Below are 17,219 nucleotides of genomic sequence, written 5' to 3'. Positions count from 1 at the left end.
CTTGTGAGCCTTTCCAAATTTTGGTCTTTTCACAACCAACATCTTTAATGTATTTTAAGAGGTTTTCCATAAACCAAAACAAACAGGTGCATAGTTGTGAAGTGGACGAAAACGATAAATGTTTTTTTACATTAATTAAATCCCACAGACCTGCTTCCCTGATGCTCCCAACTGAAAACTTTTTTGGCCCCCATGCAAAGCTTTGTGTGTTGGCGAAATAAACCCTGAACACAACATTCCCACACACAGTGTGCTCCCATTCAGTACAGCTGAGTGGGAGCATTGAATTAAAAACAGATTAAGCTAAAACCCTGAAAAACAAAACAATTGCAGGCTGCAAAAGCCAAATGACTGGGATGGAGATTCAACTTCTAACAGGCTAAACACGCAGCTCAACACAAAGTGCAAATTTTTAGCAAACAATGGCCAAGTCAAAGTCCAGACATCCATCCATTCATTTATAATATGTAGTAAGACTTCCATGTTTATGGATACTTATCAGTGTATATTTAAGCTATTCTTTAACAAAACACGTTTGACTTTTCTTTTTTAAGCTAACAGGAAAAAAAAGATGTTTTTGATAATGGCAATGCAAAATGAAGACAACCAGGAAAGGCATAAATTAAAAAAGGCATGGGAAAAGGAGGGCCTGAGAGAGACTGAGAGAAGATGGAGGGTTTACACACAAACTAGGAGGAGGTAATTACTGTAAAAACAACAGGTGTGACTAATTAACTTGATGCAGAGCAGCTGGGGGAGCTGAGAATAAAGCACAGGGATAGAAATGAGAAAAGTTTGTTTAATTAAACAAACTTTGTGAATGTGACTACATAAACAGAGTAGCTTTGTAAGGCCGTATAAAAAGCTTAAACAACCAGTCGGCTGTGGCAGAAGGGAAGCTGCTCCCATCACACCCAGGCAGAGACATGGAAGTGTTTAACAGGTCGCTCTGCTGCTCCTGGTTGTTTCACTGAAGATCAAAGCAAGTGTGCATCGCAAGCCTGACATTTCCAGCATCTGATAGCACGCTTTCTCCTTTGTTTTCATGTCTTTGCCGACATCACTATTTGACAGCCCATCACCTCTGTCTATATGCCGCCTGGTGCTACTCCTGCAGGGGTTTGAAACCCATCCTTATTAGTTGGCCCTCCCAGAAAATAGAAACCTGAATACATATCAGAGCAGCAGTCTGTTACCGTTTGAGGGCTGCCAGAGGCTCGCTATCGCTTTGACTCTTTTAAACCAGCGACTGTGTAGAATCCAAAGTAAAGCGGGCTGCCAAGCTCACGCTGCTTGATACACTGATAAACGAGATGAGTTTTGGTCGCACGGCGAGATGCAGCAGAAAGACAAAACTTAGAGGGATTACAGGTGGCTGGAGTTCCTCTCCTCCTCATATCTGGCTGGCCCACCATCACAGAAGTGAAGATACTGCATTTTATCACACAAATATTTGTCTGACATCATGAGCTGACAAAAAATAAAAACAAAACATCCATTTGGGATAATGAATGGGTTGAACCATTTACTGCTTTACTCAGATCTTTTCTGTGATACTCATTTAAAGACTCTTCATCCCTCCAATTAAAACCTGCTGTGTCTTTATTAAACATTCACATTGCAGCATATTATTGATTAGTTTGTTAATCTAATTAACAAACTAATTAGTTTGTTACAGATTAGTTTGTTAATCTAATTTTGTTTGGATATATTCCTGTTTCTTTCTCCAGATAGTTTTTCAGGATTGCCGTCAAGTAAGAAAACAGGGTTAGGAATTCAAAAGACTCTTCAGGTCCACTTTCAGGAATCTGGAGCATAAAATTCCCAACTGAGCCAACATAACTCAGAATTTAGTTGCAACTTTTTATTTTATGTCATGGTTAATTATAACCCTCATTAAAGCTCCAATTAAAGTAAATGCTAGACTAGCACATCTTGTGTTTTTTTTTTTGTTTCATTTTTTTTGTCTTTTTGCTGGAGCTCCCATATTAGAATACCATCAAAATATAAAGGATGTGATTTGCACAACATAAAACTAAAAAACAAAAATTATTTAATGAGATAATAGAGGGACTTTCTTGTTATATTAGGCTCATTAAAATAAATAACAACAACCAGAATGGACAGTCATGCAGAGTACAGTATTTTAAGGCAACTATAAGTAACTATGGTTAAATGAGTGTTAAACAATTTTAACATATAATTAAAGAATTGACTTTTTCTATAAGAAAAAAAGGCTTAAAAAATCAGTGTGGGGATGAAGTAAATAAGGATGAATTTACTTATAGACTTTTAAACCCTTTTCTGGGGTGTCAAATGTGGCTCACACCATGTTCAAAAACGTTTTTTATTGTGATTAGAAAATGTTTAATTAATTCTGCAGTACTGAATCTAGGCAATATTGAGCACTAAATGCTTTCAGAAGTTCAACCGTCTTATACTACTGATGTTCCTTGTATTTTTAAGGACTAAGCTACATGGGAAGTGATGATCATCTGGAATCAAGCTTTTGTTTTCCTGCCAGGTTAACAAGATGGAGGAAGAAGAATTGTGTTTCTCAGCATCAGAAGAGGCAGCTCCTGCTTGAAGTGCAGAGGCACCGAAGGAGCTTTGAGATAACAGCGGCCTCCTGGCACGGCGTAGCGTTTGCCAGAAGCAATTACAGTCTTTTATGCCACCGCATTTCTGTTCAAACTCTAATCTATTTTTAATGCTGCAGCGCTTAGAACACTGGAACATTTGTTCATGCAGCAAAGCGACTGTTCATGTCCTAAATGTATCATAGAAGAAGCGGAGCAACACGCTGGGAATAGATGTATAGAGAAAGATTTGAGCAAAGTTTAAAAAGAATCAAGAGAAACACCTACAGTGAGTCAGAGGAAGAAGAACAAATCTGTCAATGCTTTCACCTAAACCAGGCGTCTCCAAACTGGAATCATTTAATGCATTGATCGTCTGATCTCATAACATTTAGGTGGAATGTAAAATATTAGTCATTCATTTACTTTATTTTGCTTTAATTTTAATTCAGAAGTAAATAGAACCACAAATATCCAGTGACTTTTACTCAAAACCAGATTTGGGCTCACTTTTTCATTAAATGTGTTTCATACCAGAATGTCAATCAGAACCCAAACAACAAATATTTCCTTTTCCTGAGAACAATTTAGGAAACTGAATGCATGTCTTAATAAGACAAACATGGGTGTGCCGTGGTGGCGTAGGGGACAGCGCGACCCATGTTTGGAGGCCTTGAGTCCTCGACGCGGGTTCGACTTCCGGACCCGACGATATTTGCTGCATGTCTTTCCCCCTTTCCTGTCAGCCTACTTTCATATAAGGGACAGTAGAGCCCACAAAAGACCCAATGGAGGGTAAAAAAAAAATAAGACAAACATATCAGAGCCTTTTTATTTTGGGTCTACAGTGATTTCTGTGTCCCTTTTTAGACCAACAGCAAAAACTTTATTTGTTTCATTAAAATTTACAAAAATACAACAAATAATTCACAAGAAAGATTTTTTTTCAATTTCCTAAATCAATTTTAAAAAGTGGCATTTCAGTACTTTCATTTGCTGATTTTTGCTCATATTTGCACAACTCTGACCTAAACCATCACACTGTGGTTCACTGTGTGTTTTGGATTGTTGTCCTGCTGGACAGAGAATCTCCACCTCAGTCTCAAATAATCTGCAGCCTCTAACGGGTCTTCTTGCCGGATTGCCTTGCATTTCTCATTCCTTTGGTGATTGGAGCAGCAGGTGGCTCTACAGCTTTCTCTGCTCCGTTTGGGACAGAGCGGGTCATTTCCTGAAGGTTACGAGAGCCAACTTGGAAGGGAAGGTTCTCCTCAGCAGCTCGCTCATATCGACTGAGTCCCTGGCTCTGCTGTAGGACTCTGCATCTCTTTTGCCCTTGAAGAGAATAGCACTGAAGCGAAATCAATTGAAGTGGAGCACAAGTCTGTTTCTCTCTTTTATGTGTCAAGGAGAGAAGTCCTGTTGCACCCGGTCCTGATTGGCCAAATGAGGTCCCAGTTGCCAGGCAACCATCCAGCGGCCTTGCTGACAGACAGCTGCTAATGAAGCCTGGGTTGTAGGTAGAGGGAGCACGCTGCAGAAAAGGGCAACACAGCCTCTCTTTCTCATGCTTAACACATCCCTGGAACCTGCTGCTGCTCACATCCACGAGCCGCCACCCAAACACCCACTCCATGAATACAGTCATTTCTCACTGGCGTCCCCCCGAAACACCCCTCTGATTAATATGTATACAGTAAAACAAGGACGGATTACAGAAGGCTTCAGAGTAGGGGCTTTGCTTATTTTGGAAATGGAAGTGTAAAAAAACAGATGGCAGCGATGCAACCACAGCAGCCGCGCTGCAGAGTGGTGATGGCTGCGCATGACTCACACTCAGGTCACACATACAGATCCTGCGCAGTGTGAGCGTCCCACCCGATCTGTCTGGACACACTGAATGAAAGCCATGGCCATGTATTGTATGTCTACTTTTCCCCTCATTCTTTCACATTTAACAGTTGGGCTGTTTAAAAGAAAGGTAGAGCATGGCAATTTTCTGCTAAGTCGGGGCAGCTGGAGCATGTAGTCTTCCTGCTCTACATGTTGCTTTCGCACATTTTGGAGCTCCCTCATGAAATGGACCACTTATTCGCTCTTAATGTAGCTTCACAATGTCTCTCTGCTGAGCAGTTGAGCAGCTAATGTGCTGCCAGTGGAACAACTCCGCTGAGCTGAGCTGTAGAAGCAACTGGTTGCTCCGCCTGGCTGCGATACTTCCGAAGCAAAGGTTGTATCTCTCTCCAAACTGCTCTTTATTCAAGATTTTAAATGCTGTGTTTGTCAGTTTGTACTTGATAAACACATGCCTACATCATCATCAAATGTTTTAGCTTTTTTAGAAAAAGGCATATAGATAGTTTTGCTGGATTTTATTTAGGGTAATCATAGTAAAGGGGGCTGAATAAAAATGCACAACACTTTTCACATTTCTGTTTATGAATGTAAAAAAAATCTTTATTTTTCTGTAAAGCACTGTCACTTTAATAACTTTACTGCAGCAATGTATCCAGTGATGTGATCAACATATCAGTATATGATGATACATAAAGTACCAGTTATCTATGTTATTCCTGCCAGTGCTGCTGATAGATCATATCAGGTATGCCAGGTATGAAATTGGCAGCTGCAGTAAAGCTGTATGTTTTAGTATTCAGTCATAGTAATCTGTATTTTTTAAATAACTGGTCTAGCTTGTATTTTATAATAATCACACATTAAAGGACATGTCCTTTTGAAGCTTCAACATATCCTGAAATTATTACTTCCAGAGCTTGTTTCCTGTTTCAGCATTTATCAGACAAAATTTAATCTTTGGCCGCAGGTTGAGTTTGTTGATACACAAAGAGACATTGGGGTTATACCTGCAATCAGATGAGGAATTAGGACAACTGTGGCTAAAGAAGCCAAGTTAAAATCAACCACCAAAAGCCCTGCAGGTGTCCTGTTCTCACCTGTAAACTAACTTCCAGGGAGGAGGAAGACCCTTATTACACTTTGCTATGGCAACCACTGGAGAAGAAATGTCTGCTTCTGAATGGAAATATGATATGGAAGAAACATTTTGTCCTACTAAAGTTGGATGGTACGTTTCTGAGTAGTACGTGTATAATTTTTTATTCAGAAAGACGTTACAAATTCAGCTGATATACAATTGATTTTCATTTTAAAACCGCTACCATCCTGCAGTGTTGTATCATTTCTTCCTGAAGGTTCTTTTCTTTATATTTCCTGGGCCAAGTGCCTAAGCTTTGCTGAGGGGCCAAACAGGCAGAAGGCATTAATAATTTAGAGACATGGTTGCAAGAGCTGAATACTTATTGGATGATTGGAAACTCCCCCTAAAAAATATCTAAACAAACAAAAAGTACCAACGCTTGGCTGGTTATTAGGAAGCTAAACTACAGAAAAAGGGGAGACATGTTATGCTACCTTAGTGCAGTACAGGCTGTATTTCTAGTTGAAACTTGGTGGTAAAACAAAGCATGATAGAAAGCTTTGCTAACAAATACAAAATGTACTCAACAAAAGGATTTCCAGTACATGATTGAGAGCGCTGCGAGGAACTTTGAGCAGCATTCTGATGAAAGGCGTTTTCTAATTGAACCTCTGAAATTGAGTCTCTTTATTTTTCTAAGGGACAATTGAGAATGGTTTTCAAAGAAGGGTCAAGACATAAATCTTTGAAATAAGCCAACTGAAAGCACTAGGAAGTGAAAAAAACAAGGGAGAAATACTGAGTAATGACTTAATTACAAAATTCATTACATTAGGAGTGCGTCTATCAGAAAATCTGTTTTTAATGAGAATGTGAACCATTTAGTGAGCTGCTATCAGCATCTTGTTAGTAAACTGCTCACAATAGATGTGGACATTTGGCAAAAAGTGACAGTCTCTTACTCTCTGCATATGTTTTATATTGAATTTATAAACAGCCCTAAAAAAATGACATGCTTTTTAAGTAGTTCTAAAATGTTTTAAGTGTAACCTAGTGTTACACTTAAACAAAAATATTTTTGTTTCAATGCTTAAATTAAGCTAATCTAAATAAGCATCTGTTTGAAGGATTCATGTCTTCAATTTTTTTAAATTTTCTTGTTGGTTTGCACATCATACCTCCATAGTTGTGTGCAGAGATCACAGCTCATCATATGAAAACAAATGAGCTAAAAATCAACTTCCTTCTCATTAAAACTAGCATAACATATGGAGCAGCAAAGGTCAGCTGTTGCCACCAATTTGACTGACAATCTATCAGCATAAAGCTGCCAGCAGAACAATTCAGTATTACCAACAAAAACAGCAAAACAAAAACATATATAGCATAAGAATGAGTGAAAAGACAAATTCGGTCCCAGAGGAAACTATCTAACCAGCTGAGCCCATTGAAGAAACCAGAACAAAACATGGTGGTTTTTAGGAAGATCAATATTCTGTGCTCAAAGTCTTCTGTGAGCGTACCATAGAAGAAGATCTAGAGGTTTCTGCTCACCTGTAGATATTCAAATCCTCATTTCGATTTTCTTTTCATGCCTTGCTGCCCAATGGTTTATTCATGACTTCTTGCTGTTCTGAGCATCTTCATAGATATGCCTGGAAGAGAATCAATAGAGGCCAAATAAAAATCTCTCCAAACGAAAATATATTCTCTTTTTCATTCCTGTGTATGACTTAGTTTTGCGGGTTATCAATAAGGTTGAACAAGCATTTTAACAGTTTTTACAAGGAAACAAAATGTGTCCATCCCTTAATATTAGAAGAGTGGAATGAAGGAGATTTGAAATTGAACATGAAGTAATTGTTGTTTTTCTCCATAACTTTGTTAATCACATAGAGTTGTTGCATTTTGGCAAATTTGGCAACCTGACCCTGAATGTGCTGGATGATTATTGTAAATCATCACAAACAAAAAGCGAATCATTATTTTATGCTATGGGGCTGTATTTTATTTTTTATTATATATATAAAAAAAGTAAAGCAGGCCATTTGGTTTAATATTAAATAATTCAGTTCCTGAAAGACAACCTGTTCACATTTTAAATCTGTTGTGAATATTTTCAGTAATGAGTGCACTGGCAGGACGTTGGCCAGGAAGACAGCGATGAAGTTCAACACTGCTATCGATCTGAAACAGATCAATGACGGATGGTCGGTCTGTACGACCACCAGGTGGTTAAAGGCTGCTTTGAGGAAGGACCTCAGCCTTCTGCAAGTCTTATTTAATTATATTAAGGTGAGGAACTGAAACATTTACACTTTCACATTAAAGAGTGTTATAGTATGTAGAGTCTATCACAATTAATCAAGTTCCTCTCAACTCACATCTTCATTTACTCAACTTTGATTTGTTTTTTCACCATTTAATCTTTATAGAAATCCAATTGAACCTAATAATAACAAAAGGTTTTTGCAGTTTTTCTTGAGCAACAAAATCAGCTTTCCTCTAAAACATCTTAAATCTGGTGTTGTAAAGTAGTTTCTAGCACACACAGAAACATGTAATAATGTGCTTTAAAGAAAGATAAAACATGAATACAAATGATGCTTCCTCATCCTCCTAAGTCTGTCACACATTCACACTTGAGTGTGTCACCTTCCTTTCACAGATCACTTTCCTCCCTTTAGAATACACATCATATATAGAAACAAACAACATTCAAGGAGTCAAAACCTGACTCACTATTTTCCTGCTGAGTCTTCTGCACCAAACTCAAAAGATCTACCAGAGAAATGTTCATGCTGTAGCAAGTGGTTTATTTTCTAAATCAGAATAAATATATTTGCCTTGACTGTTTGTGGGGGGGGGGAAACAAAGAATAACGTCATGTTTGACGTAAAGACCAACTTCTCTCATCCCACTGATCACCTGATATTAATAGCATGTTAGCAAAAGAAGTGATGATTTCTCTTCAGCAGGGAAACCGATTGTAACTCAATAATGAAACATGTCTGATAAAGCTACTCTGTTTATGAGCAGAGTGCTCTTCGGCCACCTCTCACCAAAATATTACAACTTGCAAATTACATCAGAATGTAAATATGCTGCCTATACCTGCAATATGATATAGAAGCCACGCAGAACATGTATCAAATCTTTTTCTTGTTTATTCACATGTGGCTTTGTGTAGTTTTAGCCTTAAACTGTTGCCCTCAATTCAGAATATAAAGTAATTAAATCACTTCTTCATCTTAGGCGTGACATCATTATAATTGCCTGCAAATTGTAAAGGAAGACTGCTCTTGGTTCTTTATGGGCAGGGAATGACTCAAGAGGTCACTTACTGAATTCAACATTAACTGCCCACATGCGTCTCCTCCCTCTGCCCACACTTTCTTCAGGCAAGATCACTTTAAACTGTTCTGGCTGCAGGAAAACTTTTATTACAGTTCATTCTGCAGAGATCATCAACAGAATAAAAGGTAGCCTTACTGTTCACAAACAGAAACTGAGGCTGTGTACCTGGTCTTGACCTCAGGAAAGGTGAAGACATGGAGGGAGCAAGGTCACCACAGAGGAAAATAAATCTGTTTATCTACCAGATAAACTGATTTTCTGTGACATCCACACCTAGTTTAATTTCTTTTTTTAATAGTAAAAGATCAACTAACATTTGAAAAAAAAAATTATAAATTGGTGCTCTATGAGTTCTCACAACTGGTCAGATAATTACCTGGTCAGATTAGTCAACGAAATAGGTGATGCCTTCAGTGTCCTGAGGTGAAGAGATCCACCTTAAATCTTAAACCAATGATGTTTTTAAAAGCGTAAGTCAACCTTAGCTGCACGTTCACCCTTCAAAGATTAGCAAAATGTCATGAAGTAAGAACCTCTGATTATTTACACTAATATTTAGATGCTTCATTAACTCCACTGGTACAGAGGTTAAAACCAAACACAATTTAATTAGATATTGATCTGGCATTTTTAATTGGCAGATTTTTTTGTAGACTGAGAACACGTCAGGAAAAAAAAGATTATGCTGTCATACATTTATGAATTATTACAGAACATAAATCATTAAATTTGATGTTTATTTGAATGTAAAGTCATACCTGATCCTCTCTCAGCTGTGCCTTTAATCTTTTTCATCTTGTTTCTTCCCCAGTGGTTGGTAAAATCCCAATCAGGATGTAGAGTTTCTCTGTGGGCTCTTATTGACAAAATGAAAGAAACAAACATGCAGGATTTCAGTTGTTGCTTCAATTACAACCTCAATTTTCTTAAAACAAAATGGGCTACAAGAGTAAGGCAACTCATACTAGCAAGCTCAAATAAATTATTTATACAGCAATATAAATGACCTTATGTTTACAAAATCCTTGGGTGACATTGTTCAACCTACATTTTATGGTTAATTTTGTACGTTTCATGTTTTTTTTCCACATGTAGAAAAATTATCAGAATTAAAAATGAAAAGCATAAATAATTTAAAACAACATTTCTCTCAACTTGTTGTCTTTTGAAAACTGATGGAAAATACTCCACTGATTGGAGGAATAATCTTGATACCCTTTGGGTGCATGTTGAACACACGGCTACTTCAGCTCAAACTTTAGCTTTAGTCTGATTATAGGTACAGCAGTAGCACTGCTGGTCTTCTACATCAACACAAGTCAGCAAAGATCATTCACAAGGAAATGTTTCTGATCACATTTCACTTAACTCTAGGCAGAACTAGAACTTGCTTTAGTGACTACATGTCAGGGCCCTCCAAACTCAATGTTCCACAGTCTTTTTGGAAAGATATGAAAAGGAAAATAGCAAGCTGTTAAATTAACACATTTAACACCAGGTGGGTTTTAGCACATGAAATTAAACCAAATCTGTCAAATTACTATACACACACTCACATTTTTACAATGGACACTCCAGGTACCCAGTGGGCAGGGAGATGCTGTATCCTAGCAACTGCAACTGCATTTTTTCTCTACAGAATTTTGCCAGCTAGAGTTTTGTGGAGTAGTAGAGTAACTTGGCAGAGCATGGTGATGGATTTATGAACTAACATAAAACAGAGATTAATTTCACCGGTGTGTGTGTGGGGAAGTATGCGTGTATACGTAGTTAGTTGGGTATAAATCGAGCGTTTTTGAAAGGCATAATAAGATCAGCATTAGACCTTCCAAGTACAACAATTGGCAACAGAAACACTGGACAAAGTAATTTGGAATGACTTATGTCTCACTTCTTGATGGTGAAAATGGTGTCGCTGACTACATCATAGCCCTGACAAATTAATGCAGAGCAGTAAAGAAAAGCACTTCATCATGGGGGACATAAATTCCCTAGCTGGACAGATTTACATTGATTGAGCATACAGAGATGAGCAGAGCACGCCCCTTTAGGTAATAAAGTGCCACAGTCAATCACCCATCAGACTCTCAGTGCAGCTGTATTCCTACCACCTCGGCCTATCCAGCAGGTTCCTCAACAAGCTGTCCACTGATGAGTTGGCCTATGCAAAATGAGAGGAATACAAAGCCTGGGGGGAATGGATGCGAGGATGGAGGGCTGAGGTTGGGAAAATTGACCTATGTTTGAGGAAGATAGGATGCAGAGCTTCATTGAGCAATAATGGAAAATACACATCCGATGTCTTTGATGAGGTTCAGTTATAAAACACCATTTGAATCTCATAGAAGAGCTCGATATGTTATCAAAATCCACTTTTTATTCTAATATCAATAGAGCAAGTGAGAGAGTGCTCATAAAGATGCTAAATAGCAGCTATTGAAAATAACTTGTAGATTTTCACTCTAGAGATGATGATTTCTGTCTGGCTAGAGAAAGTTACTGCTTGACTTGTAGTTTCAGGTCATTATTTTTGCTGAATTTAGATTACAGCAATATTTTGTTTTAAACTTGTAGACAGTTTTTCTGCATGTAATCTAAGCAGAAATCAAAAAGGAGTCAGTCCAACTCGGCACATCCAAACTGAGGAGGATAGTACTTAACACGCAGATAATACAGCTAAAATTTTATTAAAATCTTTGATTTTAGACGGAAGAATAAAGATTCTATTTTTTTCCTTTTACAGACAGATTCAACAAAATGTTTACATACACACACTGAAAAGAAATGGAAGAGGGACTAATTTAATCTTTTCTTAGGGATGCAGAAAAAAATATAGGAGCACATAGTTTTGAAAATCAAAAATACGGTTTTTCTGCAGGTTTTCACACAGAAAAGACTCGTCCACAGACAACATAAACTGCAATAATAACACACTTTTTGAAACTTTAAAGCATCAAGGATTTGAAGTTGGAGCTCAAATTATTACTTATTCTAAAAGCTTTCTTGTCCAGTTCAGTTCATAATGTAGGAACAACAAACTGCAGAGCATCCAACTTCCATGTTTAATTGTTAAACGGGGGGACAGAGAAGAGGGTAGTACCTAGTATAAGGCCTTAACCCATGTACAGTTAACTTTAGAATATAGGTATGCACTATCAGGTATGCAAGACAATGGAGTGAAGCTTTCATATATATATATATATATATATATATATAGTACATCCCCATAATGGGTAACTAGATTGTTTCCACCACTTTCAGCTTCTCAAAAAATAAAAGCATGAACTTTGAATTTCTTGGTTTCCTAACCGTTACCTTTCCTCTCTAAACACACTGCTTACACTTTCAGTCAGTTTTTATTACGTTTTACTCTTGCAGCTCCCCACATTTTATTACAATGTAGGTTAATACATTACCATTAATGCTTCCCTTAGACTAAATCAATATCTGCTGAATGAGCCATTTATTGTGCTGTAATGAAATAGTCACTGTGGGTTCACAGTTGCTTTTAAAATGCTCTTGTAGAGTAATTAAGTAGTCTTATGAGAAATACTTTAAAGACTGACAACATTTAGTAAAAGCAGTAAAGTACAATTAGACCCATCTTCACTCATGCTGTATATTTGACGTAACAGTTTCTTAATAAGTTGTTAAAGAAGCCAAATGAATCGTTAATTTCTAACAACATAAGCATGTAATTTGGGAACAGCCAAACATTCACAAAATTCATTTACATTACCGTATTTTCCGGACTATGAATCGCAGTTTTTTTATAGTTTGGCCGGGGGTGCGACTTATACTCTGGAGCGACTTATGTGTGAAATTATTAACACAATATTGCGGTATATCATACCACATGTTATTTTCACACTAAACCGCAAGAGGGCGCTCTAGGCCTGTGTTGATAATATACAGTAACTAATAAAAACAACTGAGAAGGGCTTAACAAAAATGGCACCAAAAAGAAACTCATATTCTGTAGATTACAAGCAGAAAGTAGTAAAATATGCAGCCGAAAACGGTAATCGAGCAGCAGAAAGAAAGTTTGGAGCTAGCGAGAAACTTGTAAGGGACTGGCGAAAAGCGGAGGTTACTCTTACTGAAATTAAGAAAACAAACAAAGCCAATCGCGGGCTAAAAGCTAGGTGGCCCCAGCTAGAGGAACGAGTTCGCACATGGGTGCTTGAACAACGTGCCGCCGGGAGAGGCTGGTCAACAGCGCAGTCGCGTCTCCACGCCCAGGTATTTGCCAAGGAGATGAATATAAATGACTTTGCAGGAGGACCTTCTCGGTGTTATCGCTTCATGCAACGCAGTCGCCTCTCTATGTCCCAAAAACTGCCAGCAGACTTCCAAGTCAAGGTCGACAGTTTCCGTGAGTTTCCCCCCAAAATGCGACTTATATATGTCTTTTCCTTCTTTATTATGCATTTTATGACTGGTGCGACTTATAATCCAGAAAATACGGTACTTATTTTTTAATATGGAGCCAAAGACCAAATAAGAAAAAAATACCCTCAAATGCATGTAAATTTGGCTCGGTTTTGTTTTGACATTTAGGTTAGATGAAGACCAAATTGCAGAAAGGCAGACCGTTTGTTCCACTAAACTCGTTTTGATTTACGAAAACAAAACTTACCAGTGGGAGTTGAAGAGCAGCAGCAACAAATCCACAGAAAACTTAGAACCAGGTGTGATTGCATCAGCAAGTTCTGGAGATGCTTGAAGCAAGAGGCTCGACAACGGAAGGGTCTGACAAGGGAACGACCGGCTGAATAGAGAGGCTGGGAATGTTAATTATTGGAATGCAAACCAGGTAAGTGATTACTAACGCAGCTGTGGGGGAAATGGGAAGCTACAGAACCAAAAAGACTGGGTTTCCCTTCCGTAAATAACTCTGTTTCTATTGCAAATGTGCATGAAACTTTGTTAATGTTCCGCTAACAACAATCGCGGTGTTTACAATAAATAGGAGACTCAATTAAAAGCAGCCGTGAACAGGTTTGTTCGCAGATAAGAAATTAAAAACATGAAGAGCCAAGATCCTCCAACTACTTCCTGTTGTCTTCTTCTTCTTCGTGGTTTGCGCTAATTGCAACATCCGGTTGTTGATCATGTGACTTGTATGATGTGAAAAAAAAGTGTTACCGTTGTAGTTTTGCAAAAATAGATACGGCTAAAAACATCACTTCATCCTTGCGCAAAAACTTTTTAAAATCAAAAGTGTTTCAAAAATGGCGTGTTTCCATTTATTCTTGGAACATCAAATTGCGCAGGTATATACGGTCCATTGAAATGCAGTTAATGAATACGTAGGAATTTGTGAAGCTAGTAAATGTAAAACTCCAGATGAAAAGAAGGCTGTATTTTTAAAAAAAAAGTGTTTTATGATAAGTTGACCGTACATAGCTAAAGATGTTCTAAAGCGCTGTAATGGAAAGGGTTTTAAGGTTTTGTATATTTGCAGGTGTGGTGGCATAACAGAAGCCTTAAAGCGCACACTGAGAAGAGTGGCTGCTGAAAGTATCCTTTTAATTGTGAAATATTTTTGATGATTTTTCTTTTTCTATTTATAACACTGCATCATCATCAATTTTACTGTGAGAGCTCATGGTGTCTGTATTGTTCCTGTGATGTGCCCTGCCACTGGCCTGTTGAATGCTAGGGTTGGCTCCACCGATATATCAGTACAAAATGATCCTGAACAGCTGTCAGTGTCATACTATAGTGTCTTGACTGATTAAACAGGCTGATGGTGGCTCAAAACAGAGCAAACACTGACACAAGTAAATGCATAATTGATGGTGGATGTTCCATGGAAATAATTGCCGATTGTGAATGTGATTAACTGCTGTTTGTACTCATTATGTTTGATGCACACTGATTGCAGTCCACTCCAGTTACATTCTGGAGATTGTTGCTTAATCAGTGACTGAAAGATACTGATACTGCTTCACAGAGAAATGTTGCAAAAACTTCTATTGTGTTCACAGCAGTAAATAATCACTGGTATAATCACAATCCAATAATTGTGGGTGAATGCATATGTTTTTCTACAATGTACAATGTAATGCACATGGGAAGATTCAGAGACCTGTTAAAAATAGTCTTACACAGCTGAAGCCTTAGTGAGGTTTTATCACAGTACATTTGGAAAAATATATCATTGCTAGTTTTAACATCACTATTAACAAACTGAATAACTATTTTGACCCTTGTCACTTTTCTCTTGTTACTTTAAAGTAACAAGAATTACAGCTTCACTCAAATTAGGTCTCCTTTAAATTTGCTTCAAATAGACAGTTTTTAAATAATTGAATTTAAAAATGATTTAACATTCTTTAATTCAATTTGTGAATGTCTAAGACTCTATAGATCCAGAATGTGTCTGTATGCCCTAAAATAAAGGGAAGAAGTAAAGAATAAACAGAGAAAAAATTCAGAGCAGCAGACATTGTCTTCTGGGAGATCCTGAGTCAGACTAGCATGACGCATTGCTCTCCCCTCCATGCCCGCTTTCTTTTAAAGCAGGGTTTTTTGTGTGTCTTGGCTTCCAGACAGTAGGGTCTGTATCATCAAGCTGCAGAGCCGGGATTGTTTATTTACACTTCAAATAGTCTTAATACCTCAAGTCCCAAAGGCTTTGAGATCCTCCGAGCAGAGAAAAACCCCATGGCATCATAGTTGCATTTGGCCTCTTCCACATTCCTATGAATGGATGTCTTCCTCTCAGGAGCAGACATGTAATCTGAGAATGGGCCGTAAGACACTCAATCAAACTGCATGCTTGAGCACTCTGCCGTAACCTGTCGATTGGGTTTATCCATGTAGTATCAACCACCACTATCCATCAAGTGTAGTTCACTGGATTTTCATCTCATGTAATGATCTTGCTGGAACCTGCTGCACAAGTCATGGTTGAACGGCTCTGTGGGTTTTAGTGTGTGTTTCTTTCTCAGGTGGGTCAGAGTCAGTGGTAAAGGTCACTAAGGTCAGATCTGATCTAAATGCAAATGAAAAGTTATTTATTGTGAACCCTGACAGCTTTTTTTTTATATTCAAACAAGAAAAAAGTGAGGATGTGATTAGTCATTTGTATAAATATTGATATATACTGAACAGACTGCTGCTAAAGACTGTTCCATCAACAGTTATAGGCTGGCTAAAATCAAATTTGGGTGACTTTGAATGAACAATTGTTGTGAAAACAAATCTCTCCAGTTTCATTTGAATCATGTCCACCTTGTAGTTAAGTAGATACCAGAGAGCTTCACATTATTTTGCAGAATTATTAGCAAAATCAGTCAAATAACTTCTTGTTTTAGTAGTTCAAACATCAAATGTACAATTAATATGCATTAATACACATGAAGGAATACACACAGTTGAATATTTTAGATATGTTCTGTGAAAAAAAAAAAATCCATGAATAGTTTAGTTTTCCATGAATATTTTGGAATTCTGAGTTCCACAATAGAATTCAGTACAGAGGTGAATCTGCAAATAATGAAGTGTGAATAGCTGTAAACAGTTTAAAAAAATATCAAGGTAAAAAGAAAAGATAAAAGTAGCTTCTGAATGCATATTTAATCAAACTCGAGATGCAAATGGAGTACCTTATCTTCTGCCAGTAACATCTTTTACTGATCATAATCTACTGCAAGAATCCATTTTTAAAGTATAAAGAGTTACTGCCTTGAGCTTTGAGGATCTGTATTGGGAAAGGCTAATGGACTTTCCACACATTTTTCATGTACAAATACCATACATTTCCAGACTGAAGTTTCAAATGATCTCAATAAAAGTTTGCGTACAAAATCTCATCCTTCTACTGGATCAAATGAAGCCTTCATATCAAATTTCAGACTTTTTCCAGTCTCCTTAGGAGCCTTATGTAAATTAGTCGATTCCTTTGCAGCAGCTAAATACATCGTTCAAATCGAGTGAGTGTTGACTAAACCTGTAAGTTAATTTGTAATCTCGTTTAGATACTCTTTTTGTTTTCTTGTCTATTTAAAATTCAAATGATCCATCTTATCTTCCCCAACTTGTTCCCACCTTGGTCTGTGCGCTACCTGATGTGTGTATTTTGAGTAAACATGCACTTGTTTATGCGTGGATATTACACCCTTATGTGGTATATGTGCGCATCTGTGTGTGAAGGTTAATTAATTCCCAGGACAGCAGCACACACACATAAACAGGCCTTTCATAATAATAGGTTTGTAAATGGGGGATTCAAGCTGCCAGATCTTGTACTGCGCATGCAAAGACCTCAGCTGGTTGCCAAGGGCGATGTTTCTATGACGGCTACGTGGAGTATGACTTTCCTATATAATAATATA

The 17,219-nt window shown here is 37.6% G+C and overlaps 1 long non-coding RNA gene across 1 annotated transcript; it reads right to left on the bottom strand.

Moving 5' to 3' along the window:
• Positions 1-5,014: 5,014 nt before the first annotated feature.
• Positions 5,015-13,920, bottom strand: LOC114160716 (uncharacterized). Its single transcript, XR_003598839.1, has 5 exons — positions 13,514-13,920; positions 9,633-9,730; positions 7,072-7,172; positions 5,534-5,612; positions 5,015-5,443 (listed from the first exon to the last, which is right to left on the bottom strand). It is a non-coding gene; the product is annotated as an uncharacterized LOC114160716 (long non-coding RNA).
• Positions 13,921-17,219: the final 3,299 nt, after the last annotated feature.

This window comes from Xiphophorus couchianus, chromosome 17 (genome assembly GCF_001444195.1).
Source record: "Xiphophorus couchianus chromosome 17, X_couchianus-1.0, whole genome shotgun sequence".
NCBI lineage: Eukaryota > Metazoa > Chordata > Actinopteri > Cyprinodontiformes > Poeciliidae > Xiphophorus > Xiphophorus couchianus.
The sequence above is the reverse complement of the archived record's forward strand: the minus strand, read 5'-3'. Positions and strand labels throughout refer to the sequence as shown.